This window comes from Columba livia, chromosome 1 (genome assembly GCF_036013475.1).
Source record: "Columba livia isolate bColLiv1 breed racing homer chromosome 1, bColLiv1.pat.W.v2, whole genome shotgun sequence".
Taxonomy (NCBI): domain Eukaryota; kingdom Metazoa; phylum Chordata; class Aves; order Columbiformes; family Columbidae; genus Columba; species Columba livia.
Genome location: NC_088602.1, coordinates 163049006 through 163068630, shown reverse-complemented (window position 1 = coordinate 163068630; position 19625 = coordinate 163049006). Strand labels below are relative to the sequence as shown.

At 33.7% G+C, this 19625-nt stretch overlaps 1 protein-coding gene across 6 annotated transcripts in view; it reads left to right on the top strand.

Moving 5' to 3' along the window:
• MGAT4C (MGAT4 family member C) overlaps positions 1 to 19625 on the top strand; it is a 400149-nt gene that overhangs the window by 66805 nt on the left and 313719 nt on the right. For 2 of the 6 annotated variants that reach the window (XM_065041892.1, XM_065041883.1), the window contains exon 2: positions 14723 to 14786. The exons of the other annotated variants lie outside the window; for them this stretch is intronic. The gene's annotated coding sequence lies outside the window, so the exon portion shown is untranslated. The remainder of the gene's footprint in view (positions 1 to 14722; positions 14787 to 19625) is intronic. 6 annotated transcript variants of the gene reach the window in all.

Genomic DNA, 19625 nt, shown 5'->3' with positions numbered 1-19625 from the left:
GGCAAGAGAACAGTACAGCAGAGTTCAGACCCCTCTGTATGTACATAATGAAAACACACATTTTTGCAGAATCTAAGATGTGCGCAGTAATGTTAAAAATATTATAAAATATTCTGGTATCCTTTGCTTAGACATGCATTTATTAAATGTGCAATGTTTCTATGCCACAGTAGTTATAGTAGAAACGTTTATAGATAATTACCTTCTGAGAGAGGTATTCTAGTGATATCTAGCAATTATGATCGTATGTTCAAGAATGAACATGAAACTGAAACATAACATTTTGTTAAAACTGTCTATCCTGTACTTCAGCTGGGAAAGAGATCCTGGGAGCCATGAGGAGTAAGAAATCATGTAACTAGTATTCAAGGAGCAATACATAGTAAGGGGACAAATTGCAGTGATTTGCATAATCTTAACTTTGAATAATCTTAATTTTTAATTTGACTTTGTTGTCTTTTGCCACCATTATACGTGACACATTATTAAGCTTTCTTAAAAATCTGTTTTGATTTAGTTTATTTCTTTGTTAGCGTATGTCTATTCTTTATATCCACAATCACTGCATTCTAACCTGTTTTTGTCTGTTTTACTGTGGCAGTAGAATGTTCATTTTTTCTGTGTAGGCACAATCAGTTCATACTGATAACCGGAAGGCCTAACTTAAATCTTTAATTTGGATATTTGTTTTGGCAAAGTCTTTTTTGTTTTTCATGTTTGCAGAGCTATTTCTAACTGAAGCTGTCTCTCACTTTTCTAATTAGGCAACTTTTGAGGGAATATTCTGCTGTGCCTACTTGCTTGAAAATATAATCTTATGAAAGATAATTCCAATTTACCAAACAGCCTTGTGGAAAAAATCGAATTCAATAAAGACAATATCCTGACATAGTCCTTCACTGAATATTTTTATTCAAGTCTTTCCTTATTCTGGTATATTCTTGACTTCTGTTCTTGTCCCAGGAAGGAACAGAAAGAATGAAGATTCTTGTGTTTTCATTAAGATACTTTAAAAATGTGGATTTCCTTCACTGCAGAAAGTTCCCATGAAACTGAATAGCCACCTCAGATCAGAGCTTTTTCTTCTTTGAAGAAAATACACACACAGAAGTAGTGTAATTTCTGTACCTATTCCAATTATTAAAGAAATTCCTGAAAAGTTTGCACGGTTTTGCTGACTAGTGATGAAGTAGAGAACTTTATACTACAAAGCAACTTTTTTTAAAAAAGTAAAATTGTTGCTACAGATATAGAGATTCTTCCTAGTTTGACACAGTGTGCAGTGTTCAATAGTACTATTGGTTTAACTCAAAAATAGTGGAACTTATCATAAAACTGTATGCTTTACTTATTTAAAAGAATTACTACTGCCTTCTTGATATGTATATTTTCTGTTTCTGCATGGAAAAAAAAAAAAGTAAGACAAAACACAACTCAAGTGTTTTAAAAGGTTTAGGTCAACTGCAGGTCTCTAAAGGAACTTTGTATTACTTCACTAAATGTTCTTTAATTTCTAGAGGCATGAATGAATCATAGATACATATGTGTTAAATTTGCAGATACTTACAGGCCATCTGCTCCACTGCTCACGGTGACCTAACATGCTATAACAATTCAGTAGATATTTACACAAAATGCAAGGGTGAAAAAGAAGGGAAAAGTTAACATAAAAGCTATAGGATGAGAGGAAACGGCCTTAAGTTGCACCAGGAAAAGTTCAGACTGGATATTAGGATAAAAAAATTTCAGAGAAAGGGTTGTGAAGCACTGGAACAGGCTGCCCAGGGGAGAGGTTGAGTCACCATTCCTGAAGGTGTTTAAAAGACATATAGATTGCGTTCTTAGTGACATGGTTTAGTGCCAGTGTTAATTTATGGGTGGACTTAATAATCTTAAGGGTCTCTTCCAACAAAATGATTCTGTGATTGCATGATACTATAAAACTGAACTGAAAGTCAAGTTTCTGACCTGTTAGCACAAAGTCTGTTTATGAATAACAGCAATAATCAGGACAACTAGAAATACAAAGAGAAGGCATTCTTAATTGCATGTGCACAAGTCCTAGGAGTCTGGACAATATAAGAGTTACAGCTGCTAGCTTGTGAATATAGAATTTAAAATTATTGGTATTCCTAAAGCTTTCTGTAAAAAATGCATGTCTGGAAATTAAAATCAATGGATTTTATTATATTAAGGAAGAACAGAGAGGGTCATGTGAGCAAATTACAAGACGGGATTGGGGTTTATTTATAATTTTTTTTAATAGACTGAAGAAAACAAGGTGGCTTCTATGACAGAATTCCACATATATTCTTATTTCATGTGTGTTTTCATTTTATATAGAAAACCCCTTGCATATTAAAGGTGGCACCAGATTTAAGCATTTATGACTATGAATGCGAACAAATAGTACCCAAGAATTTGAGGCTGCAGAGTCTTCCTATGTTAGTGTCTGTAAATTGTAGAATAGCAGAGAAAATCAAAGTAAATGAAACGAAAGACATCAATATTTCAAAGAAGGAGAGAAATAACAGGACAGAAATTGATGCTGAGCAATATCCTGATCTGAACAAGTAGTAATGACCAGATTAAACAAGAGTCAACAATAAGCAGATGTTTAAAAGAAATCATCCTGTAGGAAGTATAGTTTTATCAACTTTAATTTTTTATTAATAAAATACTTGCTACAGGTTTGATTATAGACATTTATATAAGCTGCTACAAGGCACTAGAATTGGCATTGCTAAGCATTTAAAGAAGCAAAATTGTATGAAGCCCACAATTTGGGGACCATCTGATGCATCTTAAAATGTTTTTTCTGTGTAGGAGATTATTGGTGTGTGTCTGCCTCAGTTCTACAGGAATCATTGCTTTGGTGGTATTCACCTAGTTTTTACCTATTTCTTGGAAGGCAATACAGAAGCGGCACTGATTAAATTTGAATCTAGGATGAAGACTGGGATAGTTGTAGTCAATAAAGTAGAGATTAAACGTGACAGTGAAATGAATTACTAAGTGTAGAAATGAAGAATTATTAGGATGTGCTCAGTGCAGACAGTTTCATCTTAAGAAGCAGTGACTGCAAAAAAAACTTAGACCATGGAGGATAAGCAATAGAATACAAAAGAACTCCATTATATCATTTGCTTCCTAATGAAGAAAATGGCCAAAAAAATGTCATGTTCTGTATTTGTGTCATTTCTGCTGTATTTCTTTGTCCACTTCTGCCACTCAGAAATCAAAAAGAGGATTAAAAGGTTGGAAAATGTTCAGAAAGCCAGAGAAAAGGATTTTGAAAGTGTCTTGTAGTAAAAGATAGTCAATCTCTAAAAAACAAGTTAAGTATGAACTACTACCTTTTAGAAAGAATACATAAAGAAGAGGAATTTACTCATAGAACAATGACTGACAAAGTTACATTGAGTTGGCAAAAGGTAATGTACAGTGGAAAAATTTGGCCTAGACTGAAAAATTAATATTTTTAACAAAAACTAATTAATTAATCCTTCTATAACTAAATTTTGAATTATTTCAGGTAGATTCAGGTGCATGGAGCAAATCCAGTTTCCACAGAAACACATTAATCTGGTATTTAAGGAGCCCATAACTGTAGAAAGTAAATTTGCTGGATTGAATTTATTACCTCTTTATTTTTGACCATGTTAAAATTTTTAGGAATAGTCCAAAAAGATTTTGCAAACAAAATGTTGGTTTATAGTGTCTGAAATATGATAATTTATTCCCTTGGATTTGGCTACCAAATGTGAGGAATAATTAGATATAAGCAGAAGATGCAGGATGAAATGTAAAGAGCATCTTCCTAATGTTCAATCAAGATTCTTTTCCAGATTGTGGAAATTTTCTGTAATGTTTTGTATAATTTTATTGGTGTTTCATAGTCATATCAGTGTTATCTAGTTATTCACTGGCTTTTCTTATGCATGATTTCTTTTGAATATTAAAAAGATTCAATTTAAAAAGCAGAAAATTATAGCTCATACATATTTAGTTTATTTGGATCAGTAGGCATTGGTTGGAAATTAAATTTAGTCTAAATGTATTTGCTCAATCATATATCAGAATTTCAATAATATTTTCTTCCAGACTTGTGTATTTCATGGTTGTATTTGCATAAAGGGGAGTTGAACAGAAGGTATGATTATGTAATGTAGAAAAAAAATGACCAAAACTTGTACATGTGAATGTCCTTTTCAGAGAAAAACACAGCATGAAAATATTATATTCATGCCTATATATGGAAAAAAATAGAGAATTAATATTAGCTGTGGATGGTTAGTATTATTAATTATTAGTTAGTAACAAAATCTAGCTACCACTATATCATTATGGAAGACTTATTTTATGTTTTTTGTCTACTACAGGCATTTTTGAGAAATATAGTATTCATTTAAAATAATTAGCTGGCATTAAAATTACAGACGATTTCTGTGACTTAATGTTCAATAAGTCAGACTTTTCCCTTTGTGTGATAAAATCAGAATTCATATATTTATCTCTTAGGGAAATCCAACCTGATGGTTTAGCTGTGGGGTTTTTAGTTTGTTTTCTTGGGCTGGTGTTTGGTGGGTTTTTTTTGTTTGTTTGGGGTTCTTGTTTGTTTGAGCTTTTTTGTTTGTTTAAGGTTTTTTGTTTGGTTGGTTGTTTTTTTTTAAATTTTGCTTAGTTTGGCTTCTGGTTTGTCAAATTCATTGGAATATTTGAATGTGAACAGGATCTACCTGTGTTTCTTAAACCCTCTGCTTAAAAATTTTTTAATTTATTTATATTTTCAAATGGACCATAACAGTTTGCTTGGATATTTCAGCTGGTTTTCTAAGAAATCATGACAACATCAGAGAAAATAATTAAATCTGCATATGGTAAGATATTTTTTTTTTTTTTTACAAAAGAGCTTTATTTTCAAAGAAATTTCTAGTACTGGAAAACAAAGATTTGAACATTGTTTTAGAAGAAAGAGATGTCATGAACTTTTGAAATGCTTTTGAGAATGTATTTTGAGATTCACAAAAACACCTCTCAATAACTAGTGTCCACCTCCAGTTTTTCTTATGTGAGACAGTTCTGCATAAGACACCTAAAATGCAGAGTAGGTACAGTAATTTGCTAGAAGAATTCCAGTTTGGATAAATTGCTCAAGAAGACTTATTTTAAAAAATTTATTTTTTATAAATTTTATAAATTGTTCCAAAATTCTATTTCTTAAAGAAAGACCGCCACTGAAAAGAATATAAAGTTATTCAGGTGGCAATCTTGTTCTGCCTGTTACTTACATATTTCAAAGATATGTTTTCTTCTTGTTGTTGGTTTGTTGGTTTGTTTGTTTTATCAGAATTTTACTATCTATTCAGCATTTCCCTGTCTATCCCTTTCATTATATACTTTTATGCTGACTCATTATAAGAAGAGATTCTCATTTGAATAATCAAACCTAACAAGTGGTTTGCAGTGTCAGAATTTCTATTTTTGTTATTTATTTAGACTACTTAATTCTCAAGAATGCTAGAGGCAGTGGCAACAGACAAGATTTATGCTATGCCTCTGTGAAACCAGGGGTGAGGAATAAAGACTGACTGAAAAGATTGACAAATGGTGTGACATAAGACAATAAACAGAAGAACAACATCAGTCAGTGTGTCAGGTGGTTATCCTAGAGCACTGATGGCTTGAGTCTTCCCAAGCTTCTTGTAGGCATCATAACAAAATAAAGTGTTACTATTGCAGGTAGTGAAGGAAGGCTTATCCAAAATAGATGTTGGAGAAAAGTTTACAATATGGAATACATACATTCTGTATAATCCTTATCTAGAATATATGTCAAAGCTAATAGAAGTTGACAACATGAGTCACCTGATGTCTACAATATTAAATAAGAAATAAGACATAAGAAGAGAAACAGTCCTTGATGTAGCAACTGGAAAATGTATTAAAAATGCTACTTGCTTAAAAAAACAATCTACACAACTGAGTTTATAATAGGATTCTGAATAAATCACTGGTTGAACAAGACCTCATAAGGACTTGAAAAACACAAAGGTATTACTACATCTGAAATGTGAGCATGTAACAGTATAGATAAAGAAGATGACTTAGAGGGAAGTTTATAAGTCAGGTAATTAATTTTCTTTGTGCTAAAGGAATTATAAAGGTTTAGGATGTAGTTACATGTTACAGTGTTCTTAAACAAACAAATTATAAAAAAACACAACCAGGTATTTTGTCCATAATAAAAAAGCTGGAGGCAATGATCTGAGAAGAAATAGTGAATTTTATTTGAGTCATTGGAAGTGAAGTTGATGGCTAGTCAGTACAAGGAGAAGGCAGCTGAGTCAGGGGTTTGTATAGCAAAAAGATTAGTAGTTCACATATTTGTAAATAAAATGAAGGAGATAAGAAAGGGAGCAAGACCAGACTACTTCAGATCATTTGCATAATTCTGAAGATATGAAAAATAAGGAGAAATATTAGATGGAAAAGAGTGAAAGAGGAGATGACCAAGTCATGAAGTCAAGGAAAGATTGTTCTAAGAAGACTACAGTCAATTGTCTTGTAATTGCAGTCACCTCAAGAATTATGAGGCTGGAGTTGACATTATGGAGAGATACTACTTTATTAGTGATGTGCCTATAAATACACAAGCCTTTCATCAGAAGATCTTTACTGCCTGAGAAAGATTGTTTTCTAAAATTAAAACAACTTCATTCATATGGGTATTTCTTCTATATTCTCTTCCCTTTATATACATATATTTATATAACACAAAATTGTTGAGACAAGTTTGTCTCTTCTTTTGAACTACCTTTCTGAGGACAACAAGATTTCAGGCTACTAATAAATGTGTTCAGTGGTCTGGCCTTGTATTTTCATTCTCACTTATTTTGGAAAACATGCCACAAGTGCAATCCAGTGCAATTTAGTGTTTCTAAATAACTGGCATATTAACTGAATTGGATTTTCTCAATTGTGTTCTGTACTGCTTAAATTCTATTACAAATAAAATCATGAAGCTTCTTCTTATACTTCTCTAAGCAAAACATATTAAGCTTTCAGTGCCAACTTTGCTTTATAAAACATCAGGCTTAATTGTCACCTAAGAAAAAATGAGAAAAAGTGGGTGGAGATAGAAAAACTTCTGTGGAGCCTTTTGAAGTACCATGGATTTATTTTTGATTTGATATTTGTAACTCTTCGGTAGTGGGAATGTAAACAGTATCGTTTAGAATTACTGCCAAGCATTTAGTTAATCAACAAATACGTATAGAAGTGCTCAGCTGCCAAGACAAAGAAGTAGCAAGACAGAACTGATTACTATCTGATTAAGATCAAGAATAATATCAGATTATTAACAAATTTAGGATTTAAATTGAAAACAAATATATAAGTCATTTAGAATGAAACTCAATGTTTTACTGCTAATTGCAGTTGAATATTGGATAGTCAAGTAATGCAACAGTATCTATGGTTTGTGGGGTGAGGCAACCCAATGAAAAAATATTCTTCTGATCTTAAATTTCCAGTAAAACTTTCTGTCCTTTTGCTTAAATGATGTAAAATGCTGTGAGACTGAAAGAGACCATGTGCAGAGTGGCCAGATTATCTGAGAGGTGGGTGTTCTCCTTCAGGACATTCCCATGCCCAGGATGCTATGCGGAGTGTTGGACCAGCAGAGCTGTGAGTAATTTCATTTTTGTGGGCCTGAACTGTAAAACTCTTGCCAAGTGTGGAAGGAAATCATTGTGAGTTTTACCCAATTGCAGTCAGTCATTCTTAAGATTTTAATTAGTAAGTAAGCATTTCCTAGAATATAGATCAATAAACAGTCCTTCAGTTTCTCTCAATACAGTGACGATGGAGAAACACTTCCAGTTATTAATGCAATTTGCTAGCATTTCCATGTGATGAAGTACAGCTACACACAAGCTTTTTTCTTTCTTTCTTTGAACTTCTAAAAAGCTTAGTACTTCTTCTAGTAATGATTTAATTGCCAGAAATCACTATAATATATTAGACCATATTTGATTAGAATACCAGGAGGCTGATTTAGGCAGATGATAGCCATATGAATGCCTCAAAAGAACACAATAAATGGAAATGTCAGATTTTTATCTCATTGAATTATTTTGAATAGTCTGGGTTATTTTACTTAGAAAGTGTACCCTTTATGTTCAAGGGAGTCAGGCTGAAGAATTTATTACTATAATTTCTTCTCTTATTGATAAAAGTCTTTTTAATAATATTAATTTCATTTCTAGCTTTTGAAGAGAGGGGTGCAATGCTTTCAGATTTCTTAAGAGATTAAAGAATTATAATTATTTGTTGTTCCTATCTAATATTCTGTAAGAAAAGCTAAACAAAAATCTATGAAAGCTAAAGAAATTCTGGCTTTATCTAATCAGTATAAATGCCTTATATTAATTAATTGTTCTTTTAATAAAATAAAGCATTCTAGATTTTAGTTATAGACTCTCTTTAAGTGTCAAAAATGACAAGAATATATCTCTGCCACAGCAAAATGCTTATTTATAAGCTTAAAATAAATGTGCCTTGCTTAATCAAATCCAGTGGCAAATCACTATTAATCCACTGTTGTTATTAACATTACTTGATTTTCTTAAATTGCAAATATTATTTCTATTGTCAGGTATTCTAAAGAAACAGATACAGCAATTAATAACACAACATTTCTGTCACTCTTGCAAAAGGCGGAATATACTTGATCTTCCTCATAGAGGTCTTGGACAGATAACATCAAGGCTTTGTGCAGTTGATTCTGGTTTCTAATATTCTACATTTTCCTTACACCGACAAGCATTTTTTAATGAAAAAGAAAAAGTAAACAGAAGTGTGTGCTTTGGCAGCAGACCAAGAGTCAGACATTCCAAAGTACTCTGAAATTTCATGCAAATTAAGTCTTGATGTGAATTGTCTTAAATTTTTTAGCTGCTTAACCAAATAATGACCTTCTTTACTTTTCTTTTTAATCCCATGTAGGGAAATCTGTAATATAGAATAAAATATTCAGTAATTAGAACTGCTTTCAAGAAAAAAATATATTTAGAAGGGCTGACAAAGGGAGGGGGGAATGTTAAAATTCTTACCTGCTAGTATTCACACAGTCTGGACACAAATGTAGTCTGGAGAATATTTCAGGTTTGGAGTCCACGGAATGCCAGCATTATGGGAAAATGATCTGAATGTCTAAAAACATTGGCTGGACTCATAACTATTTGACTTTATTAATAATATTTCATCTGAACAAACATTTGCGATCATGAGATGCACAACCATCATTTGTCCAATGATTGATTTTAAAAACCGTTTTGCCATTTTCTGTCTATATCACTTCAACATGAAGAAAAAGGTGTAGCAGAGACGACATCAAAATTTAGCTTCAAATCGGGTCTGCAATCCAGAAAAGAATGCAGGAGTTCCAAAACACCACAGAGAGCAATTAAACATTGTTTTTAATCATACATTATGCACTAGAAATGTGTGAAGGTTTCATTCCAAATCATTTTAGTAATGAGCATATGCTTGAAAATAAATTAGATGGGTGCCTTAAAGCTAAGTTTGAAATTGTTGTTTCAAACCACAGCTTGGTGTGTAAAATTATACTTAACAAAAATGACAGGTATGAGCATATAGTCATATTAATGTCAATAGTAATTAGCTTATGTCTCCCTTTGAGATCAAGTGGGAGAAGACAGTCTTTATTTCCACTGAGTGAAAATACATATTTCTAACACCAAATGAGATGAAACATGTCTCATTTTATATTTGGCCCATAACTAAATAACAGTAAACTCTGAATGTAATTGTATTGTTACATATTGTGCTTGTATGATGTGATATCAATTATTGCTAGCATTCATTATGACTTCAGTATTCAATTTCCAACAATAGGATGATATTGTTGATATTGTTTTAAGGGTACTTTTTTATAGTTGTGTTTTTAGGAAAAGTGTGAGAAATTATGGGAATCTTGCCAGGAGAGACAATGAAACTTATGTTTTCATACTCTTATCCCACACAGCATGAGAATACAGCATATATCTATATATTTATTTTAATCTGAAAAGAAATAAAAAGGAGAGGATAGATCAGACTACTGTGGGGGCTCAAATATTGAGGTTTTGGGTTTTCTTATTGAAAAGTTATGGAACATGTTATTCATATTTTTAGAAAAAAAATGTAATCTAAAAGAAAAAATGTCTTATATAAAAGAATGGCTCAATGTGATAAACACAACTGACTTTAGGAAAGGACTAATGTAAAATACAAGTAAAAATGTTAAATCTGAGGAAATTAGGAATCCACGCAAATACTGAGACATTCCTACAGTACGTCTATGTGTCTATGGAGAGCAGCACAAATGGCAGAAAAGTTGGATAGGTGGAAGTAGATTTGTCAAAATCTTGGCTAAATTGAGGAAGATTGGCCTGCTAGGGGACTTGAGGGAAAAGGTGAAAGATTGCTGTTGCCTATTTTCTGTTTTTCAAAAAATAATAGTCATAATCCCCCCAAATTATTCTTAAATGTTGATTTTATATCTGAGTGTAATCAGTGGTGAAACATTCTGACTGGGTAGAATACTTTTCTAAATGTAAAAAAAAATCAATATTATATAGCAGCTCCTCAGTGAGTAGATACAATAGTTGTTGCTTGTTAGTATCTCCGTATAACAGGTCAGTTAAATAAAAAGAGTCTGTTAAATTCATATCTCTAAGATGGTTGTGAAGTGATTAGAAAAGCATTCATAGAATACAGACTTTTTTATTCTTTTTAGGATAGCTGTAACAATTCAGCTTTTTGAGAGAATTAAAGTTCTTTAACTTCCACCCTAAGTTTATAAAATAAAATATGTGTATGGCAGACACTATTTTTTCTTTCTTTTTTCCCTGCTTTCCTATAGGCTTAACTTGAGCTGAAAAAATGTTGATAGAGAAGAAACTAGCATTTAATGAAGAGGAGGGAGAATCTTTCAAAATTACACCAAATTGTTTCTTCAATAGGCTTATAATTTTAGTGGCATGGTTCCTACTACATGTAAAATTGAATTATATAAAAGTCAAGTCTTTAGTAATATGGTATTTCTTCTTCACTGAAAATAGTTGTAGATTTTTTTTATATAGTTGGCTGACATTATAACCATTCTTACCAGTATGCTATATATGCATATGTCATATGTATGCTAGTAAATGTAGCCTCAAAATGGTTTTTGTTCTATTTAGAGTAATCCAGACAAAAAAAAAAAAAAAAAATCTGTTTTCATTTATTGGAAAGTTTGCCATCTTCTCCAACAACTAATGCTAAAATTCATGTATCTATATGTTTTCTAATTTGTTCCATTTTAAAATATGTAATATCAAAATAACAAGAAAATGGGTAAGAATTATGATAAAGATGAACTGTTATGAAAAATTAGTATGGAGGCTACATTTGTAAATGCTGGATTAATGTATTTTAGTTTACTTTTGGGGTTTTTTTTCCAAGTGGCTTCAAAGAGTTAGAAAAGTTCATGCCGATCATGTAGTCTGATCCCCTTGTTAATAAATCAAAGATCCAATTATTGTTGCATGTTTAACACTGCTGTTAAACTAGACTCTTTCTAACAAAATCTTTAATTAATAAACTCCACTCATGGAAAACTTAGTTCAGCCTTAGGAAACAGTTCTAATGAATAATTGCCTTCTATTTTTGAAAGAAAATTTTGAAACAATATTTTTTTAAAAAATCTTCTTTTATTCTCAGTGTATGTAGTTTTACTCCAGCTTGATGCTTTGTCTTAACTTTATTTGCCAGACTGGGAAGCTCTCTATTGGGAAATTTCTTTTCCCCATAGAGGTGTTTAAAGACTTTGCACAAAATAGCTCCTTGATAAACTCAGTTGGCCGAGTTCCTTGAAACAGGACTTTAATAGGAAACATAAAATCTTTTCAACTTTTAATGCCTTTTATTAATGTGCTTGCATACTTCTGCTTTTTTGCAGTCTGGCCAGACAGACTGGTACCTACAGTAATAACCATGCCAATGAAGAAGAAAGTTAACTTCATGTGGTAATTTGGCCACTGTATCATGTGCCACCTCAGCTGGGCAGGGGACAGAAAATACAATGAGAGGCTCATGGGTTGAGATATGGACAGGGGAGATAGTTCATTCATTACCATCATGGGCAGACCAGACTTGACTCAGGGAAGTTAATTTTAATTTATTACCAATCAAAATCAGAGTAGGATAAAGAGAATATACGACTAAACCTTCAAAAACCTTCTCCCCACCCCTCCCTTTTTCCCAGGCTTAATTTTACTCCCGAAATCTCTACCTCCTCCTCCCCAGCAGTGCAAGGGGACAGGGAATGGATGTTCATCACACGGTATTTCTGCTGCTCCTCCACCCTCAGAGGGAGGATTCCCCATACTCTTCTCTTGCTCCAGAGAGGGGTCCCTTCCAGGGGAGACAGTCTTCCATGATTTTCTCCAACGTGAGTTCTTCCCATGGGCAGAGTTCTTCACAAACTTCTGTAGTGTGGGTCCATTCCATGGGGTGCACTACTTCAGGAACAGACTGCTCCAGTATGGGGGGTCACAAGTCCTGCCAACACACCTGCTCCAGCATAGCTCCCTCTCTCTCCACAAGTCCATAGGTCCTTTCAGGAGCCTGCTCCAGTGTGACATCTCCACAGGGTCACAGCTTTCTTCAGGCATCCATCTGCTCCAGCCTGAGGTCTTCCATGGGCTGCAGGTGGATATTTGTTCCACCATCGACCTCCATGGGCTGAAGAGGGACAGCCTGCCTCACCACGGTCTTCACCATGGGCTGCAGGGGAATCTCTGCTCCAGCACCTGGATCACCTCCTCTCCCACCTTCTTCACTGGCCTTGGTATCTGCAGAGTTGTTTCTCTCACATATTCTCACTCATATCTCCAGCTGTTGTTGTTCCATGCTAGAATTAAGTTTAATAAGAATTCACTATGTTGTGGGCTAGGAAATAATTATGTGGTTTTCCTTGTATTTACTACTTCTTAAGAAATTTCAGAGGCTTTGTAGTGCTTGCCACTCATATGTCACTCAGCCTGAAGTCTTACATACCATCTCACATTTTTTCTTATTGTACTATACAGAAGAACCTGAAGTGTGAAATTAGCTGTTATCTGCTATGCTTAGGTAGCCACAGTTCACAAAAAAAAAAATGAATAGGTTATTCAATGTAGAATTTTTTTTTTCTGTAAGGCAGATAAACTATTATTTGACCTGCAACTTGTATTCAATGCACATCTTTTAAGTGCTTGAGCATATAAAATACAACTATTTGTCATAACTAATGGTTGATCATGATTATACGGCATCACAAGCACATACGTTTTGTGGAGAGTAGCAGAAGCCCAAGGAAAAGTTGAAACATTTGAGTATGCTCAGAGTGACACCAGGAACTACAGTAGTCCAATAACTTGTCCTGAAAACTAAATGCCAAATAACAGAGCTAGTTGCCTCATTTTCTTACAAATTCATCCCAAACAAGTAAATAGCTGACCTAATTTTGAAATGAGTACATGTAGGAAGGAGTAGCTGTGGCACTCTTAATATCTCTGTTCTAGGTAGGCTAATTCTTTCTTGTTTTTCTGTATGGGAATAAAAAATAATAATTGATAGTTGTTTTGTTGTTGTTGTTGTTGTTTTCTTAAAGAATAGATTATGCTCAGTGAAAACTTAACCTCTGACATCTCCAGTCTTGAAAGAAAAATTTTACCATCAGTAGGAACACCATAGGGTGTGCAGGAGCACTGGGTGATCTGGTATCACTCTTTTTCAGGAAGCCACTTTCTTCTTCACCTCCTTTAGTACCCTATAACCAGTGATTCTTTGTCTGATTGGATGTTAGCATCCTCAGCAGCTGTCTATCTTTGTTAATTGAGGAAAACATCCACTGTAAGCTGAAAGGAAAAACAGGTGTCTATTTTAATGAAGCTCAATTTACCTCAGGATTAAGACTACAAAAAACAGAACACTATGTTCACCTTCTTTCAGTCAAGACTTTTGGAAACATAATAGACATTTCATCTGACTGGCAGAAGATTGAGGAAAATATTTGCTTTGCAGACAGAAAGTGTTGTCTCTTTACACAGTTGAAACAAATACATCACATGAGCCTTGTACATCGTGATAGCTTTATTCTAAACACAAAGTTTTAGAAAAATATTTTACGGAAGACTATCTTTGGGGAAAGTGATGTAATTGTTACTGCTTCTGTGGAAATCAAAATTTGAAAACCCAATAATTTTATTTTATTTTTTTCTTTTTTTTTTTTTTTTTTCCCTATGTAATATGTAAACAAGCTTTCATAGGACATGGGTAAGGAGGGCTTCATATAATTCAGCTTCAGTACTCCCCAATAGATTTAAATCACTTGAAGTTTGGGTTCCAGTGACTTTCATCATGTACCTAAAACTTTTTTATAAAGGCAGGTTAATGTTGTAATATTTCTCATTACAAAGGAATCAGGTTTTGTAAAAATACGAGCAGATCAGGAGTGTAGTATACTGTTTAATACTGGCTACCTTTCGAGACTTTGTATTTTCAGTGTGTTAGTTTAATGTTTCACTGTATTTTAGAGAGAATTATTTGCCTAAAATGTAATTCTTGTCACTTCTCACTCAGTATGACCTCTAACACTGAGTTTTCATTTTCTATCCCCATAAAACTGCAGACTAAACTGAAACAGTGATCTGCTGGAAAATGTACCTAATCTACTTCTAGCAAAATATCAAAAGGTAATTCAGCTAATAATATTGTATAAAGATTGCACTTCTCAAAATCCGCAAAATGACCAGTGTTTCTGGCAAGTCCCTTTGCAATACACTAGCAATCCACATAAAATAATTTTGAGAATTCCCTTGTGCATAGTAGAAACCCATGGTGGTATTAAATCAGTCTTTTTACTCGAAGTGTCATTAAAGTCTGCAGGTTTTGCTGGCATTTGGACTTTACTTGGAATGAAGTCTTACAGGGATTTTTCTTGAGCTAAAAGGAAAGTCTCAGAGAAGTGTTTGGCATTATTAGCAATTCACCCTCTTGCAAGGTTGTCAGGCACCAAAAGCAGGGCCAAAATTCCACAGAAGTATCAATTTGTATGTGGGCGGTTCCTCACTGTCTACTAGTTTTGAGTTTTGTCTTAGTGGTACTTGTAGAGCTTTTTGTTCCAGAGCTGAAAAACTAATGTTGTTAAGAATTGAAAAATGACTTTAAATGTTGTGAAAGTGAATTCATGAAAGCCCTATAGAAATACTACTTTTTCAAATGGAGTATATCCCTCTTGCTACAGAAATGCATGTTGCATGGGTTTACTAAAATGTCAATCTCATTTTCTAAAATGGAAAGTGTTATTTGGTATTTGCTACAGTGTTAATGCTTGGTCTTGGGAAATTCTTGCCTTTGTCATTGTTGAGAGGGTATCTTAAAAATCTGATTTTCAGAGTCTTAATGTATATCTTTGTACAGAATTCTAAAATGCAGAGAACTGGAAGCATATTTTAAAGTGTAAAGCTCAAAATCATTGTCCAATCAAAATTGTGTCCTCAGCTATAGTTCTTATCAGAACTTGCCTTTTTCAGTTTTCCAGTCTGATGATTAAGGAGCAGACAGGCAAATTTTTGTAGCACTGACTTCAAAATATTTTGAGTTTTTAATACATTTCAACTGCTTGTGTGTTTTGCTTTCTTTTAATGTCTTGGAGATCTTATGCAATTCCTCATGACTCTGTGAGAGAGCCTGAGCTTTGATTTTGGTGAGTTGCTGAGTATTTTACCAGCAGTAAGAGCCAAAAGAATTACCCATCTTCTTGCACAAATTTTTGAATAGTGTGTAAGAGAAGGTTGAGCAAATAATACAAAAATCCATTCTTTGTTATAGTTGAATATTTTTTTCCTGTGGTGATTCTCAGTAACACAGTGGCAATCTGAAAATAGATTATTTCAGTATCCTTCAGATTTCAAAACTCACACCTAATAAAGGTCAGTGGAGAGCAGAGGAAAGGAAACCAAAGTATTACATTTCTTGCAGCTTCTCCATTACATTTTCATTGATATGGGTGTTCCAGGTTATCTACAAGACAACGTGCTTTAGGAGCTAGGATAAAGACACTTTAAAGAGGCTTTTGTTTTGCTGTTGTTTTTTTCCCCTACGTTTAACCAAGTAATCCAATTTGCTTCACTCAAAGATGTCACTATTGTGACTGGACTCAATCACTGAATGCAGTGGGGTTAAAAAATCCATCAGTCTAGGTGGTGACTGACCACTGCTCTATTCCCAAATCACTCAGAAACACACGATGCAGACACTGGTTCTAACGTTTTTTCTTTCACCGCAAACTGCAGAGCGTGAGAACCTAAATGTTCAAAATCATCTCCTCAGGACTGCTGTGCTTTTTTCTGAGACCATTCTTGTATCTGTGGACTGCTTTTTCAGTTGTTTTGTACATCAGGAACAATGTGGATGAGATTTAAGACAGATTAAGAGGTTTAAAACTAAGTTAGGGAAACTTTTGAAATAAGGTTGGAGATTTTATTTTATTTTAAGGAAACAGGATCTACAGATATGTGAAAAGAACCTATTGCCTGAGGACAGTCTTTCGAATAATCTTCCTTTTTTGTATATGCACGTATTTGGTTCAAGTATTTGAGAGAACAGTTAGATCCTTCTGCACAGATTGCCCAAGTAATTCTCACTACAGAGAGGCCTTCTCAGAATTCACAAACTGATGTCTTTATTCCTCTTTTTCTATAAACTCAGCAGCAGCCTAAATCAGGTCTTCACCATACTTGGTTCCTGAAGGAAAGTCATTGTTATACTTTACACCAAGTGTACTCATCAGTACTCAATGAGTTGTCCTGTCCAACCTCCTGTCCAAACAGTTAGCTGGAAAATGGTCAGCAGAACTGTGAGCTGAATCCATACTCCCTTCTTATCGCTACAAACAGTAATTTGATTTTTCTAATGTCTTATAAAGGGGATTCACATAGACAAAATTGCATCATGTTATTGAAACACTTTCATTGGACTAGATGATCTGTAATTCTGTGAAACTGTTGTTTTCCCGGCTTTAGTCTGTGCTGCATTAGGTATATCATCATGAAATAGCTAAACCACCATTAATAACTATAGATATTTATTAAAAATAAACCATCTGAAGATGCAATCTTAACAGCTGCTTTCTACAGGCCTACTAACCAATCCTATTTATGAGATGTTTTGTTTATATTTCCCTGGTGGGACCTTCTAGTCTTCCAGACCTCAGTTTTCTGGGTTCTAGTGCCAGAGTACTCTACATCCGTATTGCTAAAGATGCTTCAAGACAATGTTTTGTGATATCAGCAGATCCCTAAGGGAGATCTTAATCAGGTATATTAACAAAGTGTATTACTATGTTAGGGTCATGGATTTTCATAAGAATATGTAGATTTGTACACATTTTAAGAAAAGTTCTCATGAATAAGGAATAAGTGAATACAGGGCAAGAACAAGGACAGTTAGCCCATTTAAACTAGCCTAATTTCAACTAAAAGACAAAAGACAAAATCTGCTCTCTTACAAACTGAGGATGACTGTTGCACAGAGTTTTTCTTCCTGGGCATATTTATCTATTTGGGTCAGATACACTGGATTCAAAGCAGAAATTAAACTGTTAATTTTGACTGTATTAGGTACTTAATCCACCTAAACTATAACAGTTATAGTTTAATGATGTTCACTGTATGAGGTGCAAAAAGACAGAAAAATCATTCTATATTGCCAGACTGCAGGAATGTCTTTCTTTAACAAGTGTTCATGAGAAAGGAATTTTATTTTTGTTTTTGTATAACAGTGAAGAATCTTATTGTAAGAGCTCTTCTTTAACACTCTGCCCTGGTTCTAAGACTCTTCCAGAGTTATCAGTGTTTTAGGATATAAGATCCCAAATTTTACCCTGAGGCCCCAGAACACCCTTACCTAAATCTTGGCCTCCATTGGATGTATTATCTAAAAACTCCTCACTGTCTTCTCTCATTTGCACTAGTTTTGCCCACAGCAAAACAGCAAAACTGGGCTGTCTCCCTGAAAGTAGTTCTTAACTTGTGTGATTTTCTTTTTGTTATTTTAAGGCTACACTTTTTTTCAATGTCTTCTAAGACCAGTCTTATGTGAGATTCCACCCTAAGTAATGTATATTGTACAATAGCTGAAATTAACTCCCTGAGAACTCATACAGATTAAACTGCCTCTACTAGTCACAGCAAACAAACACAATTAATCGGGAACAGAATTGGACCTGTAAAATTGCATTACTGAGCTCTTCTCTCACCTAAGACAGGTTCATAAAGTTAACGATTTCTTTATTTTCCTGGGCGAAGTTTCTGGTTTTGTTTTAAGGTTAATTTCAATAGACTTGAAAGACTTTAAGGCATTGATTATTGAAATCTCTGGAGTCCAAGTCATTAGCAAGATTTTCCTTTGCAATTCTTCTTGCAATTGTGACTCAGATGAGTGGTGAATAAACCCTGCTGAGAATAGTTGGAAAACAATAAAATTAGCTAAATCTCATTCACCTTTCAAATAATTTGAAATTAAGTTTACCTTTCAATGAAATTGCTTCCACAGCTTCTTGCTGCAGGAGTTGCATTGTGTGACTTTTGATCTTGTGTATTTTTCTTTATTTGGCTGTAAACTAGGTGATACTTGATCCATTTTAAAGGAACTGTAATAATGATATTTTTTACATGTTCCTAATGTTTCAAACTGTGGATTAAATCTAACAAACTAGGGAGTTATGACAACATGCCATTGAACTCAACAGAACCTGGTTCACCAGCTACTTAGCCACTCAATGCTGTGGGAGGTGGGAGTTGCTGCCTCTCACAGTGAGAGGTAGCAGTTTACAAGGACAAAAAAAAAAATACAAACTTTGTTGTTTTGACCATGTTCTGTTTAAAAAATGAAAGATTGTCACTGAAAACTTACTGACACTCCCACAAGGAGGAAGAAATAAAAATTGTGTACAAAATGGCAGGGTTTGTTTCAGTGCAACATAAAAATATGCTGGTGAGGACATGCTTACAAAACAAGTCAAGCTGTTTAGTAAATACCAGAATACTAATGCTCTGCAGGTATCTGATTTATTGTCAAATTCAGTCTTTTATTGTTGTAGGTAACCATTAATGTTTCCCCCAGTTATATTCAACCCTATTTCTTTATTTCTTCAATAAATTACATCATTAATCTTAAAATGCTCTATTTCCAATAAAAGATTCTCGTATGTTCTTTTAAGGTTCATTTTAAATGTTTCAAAAGACTTAATGTATACAAACTGAAAAATATGTACTTCCTATGTGTGTAATTTTATTTCATGTTTTGATTTGCATCTTTCATTTATAAGATACTTTAGCATAATTTCATTATCTTATATAGCTAATCAAGAGTACAGAATCTAGAGATTTGCTGCCTGGCAATTAGTTTGATATAAAATATGTTAACATTGCTGATGCAACATGAACAACCAATTAACAATGAGGTGACCTTTTTCTTTCTTTATACAGTTGTCATTCAGCAGAGCATCTCTAATGAGAGTCTTGAGCTCC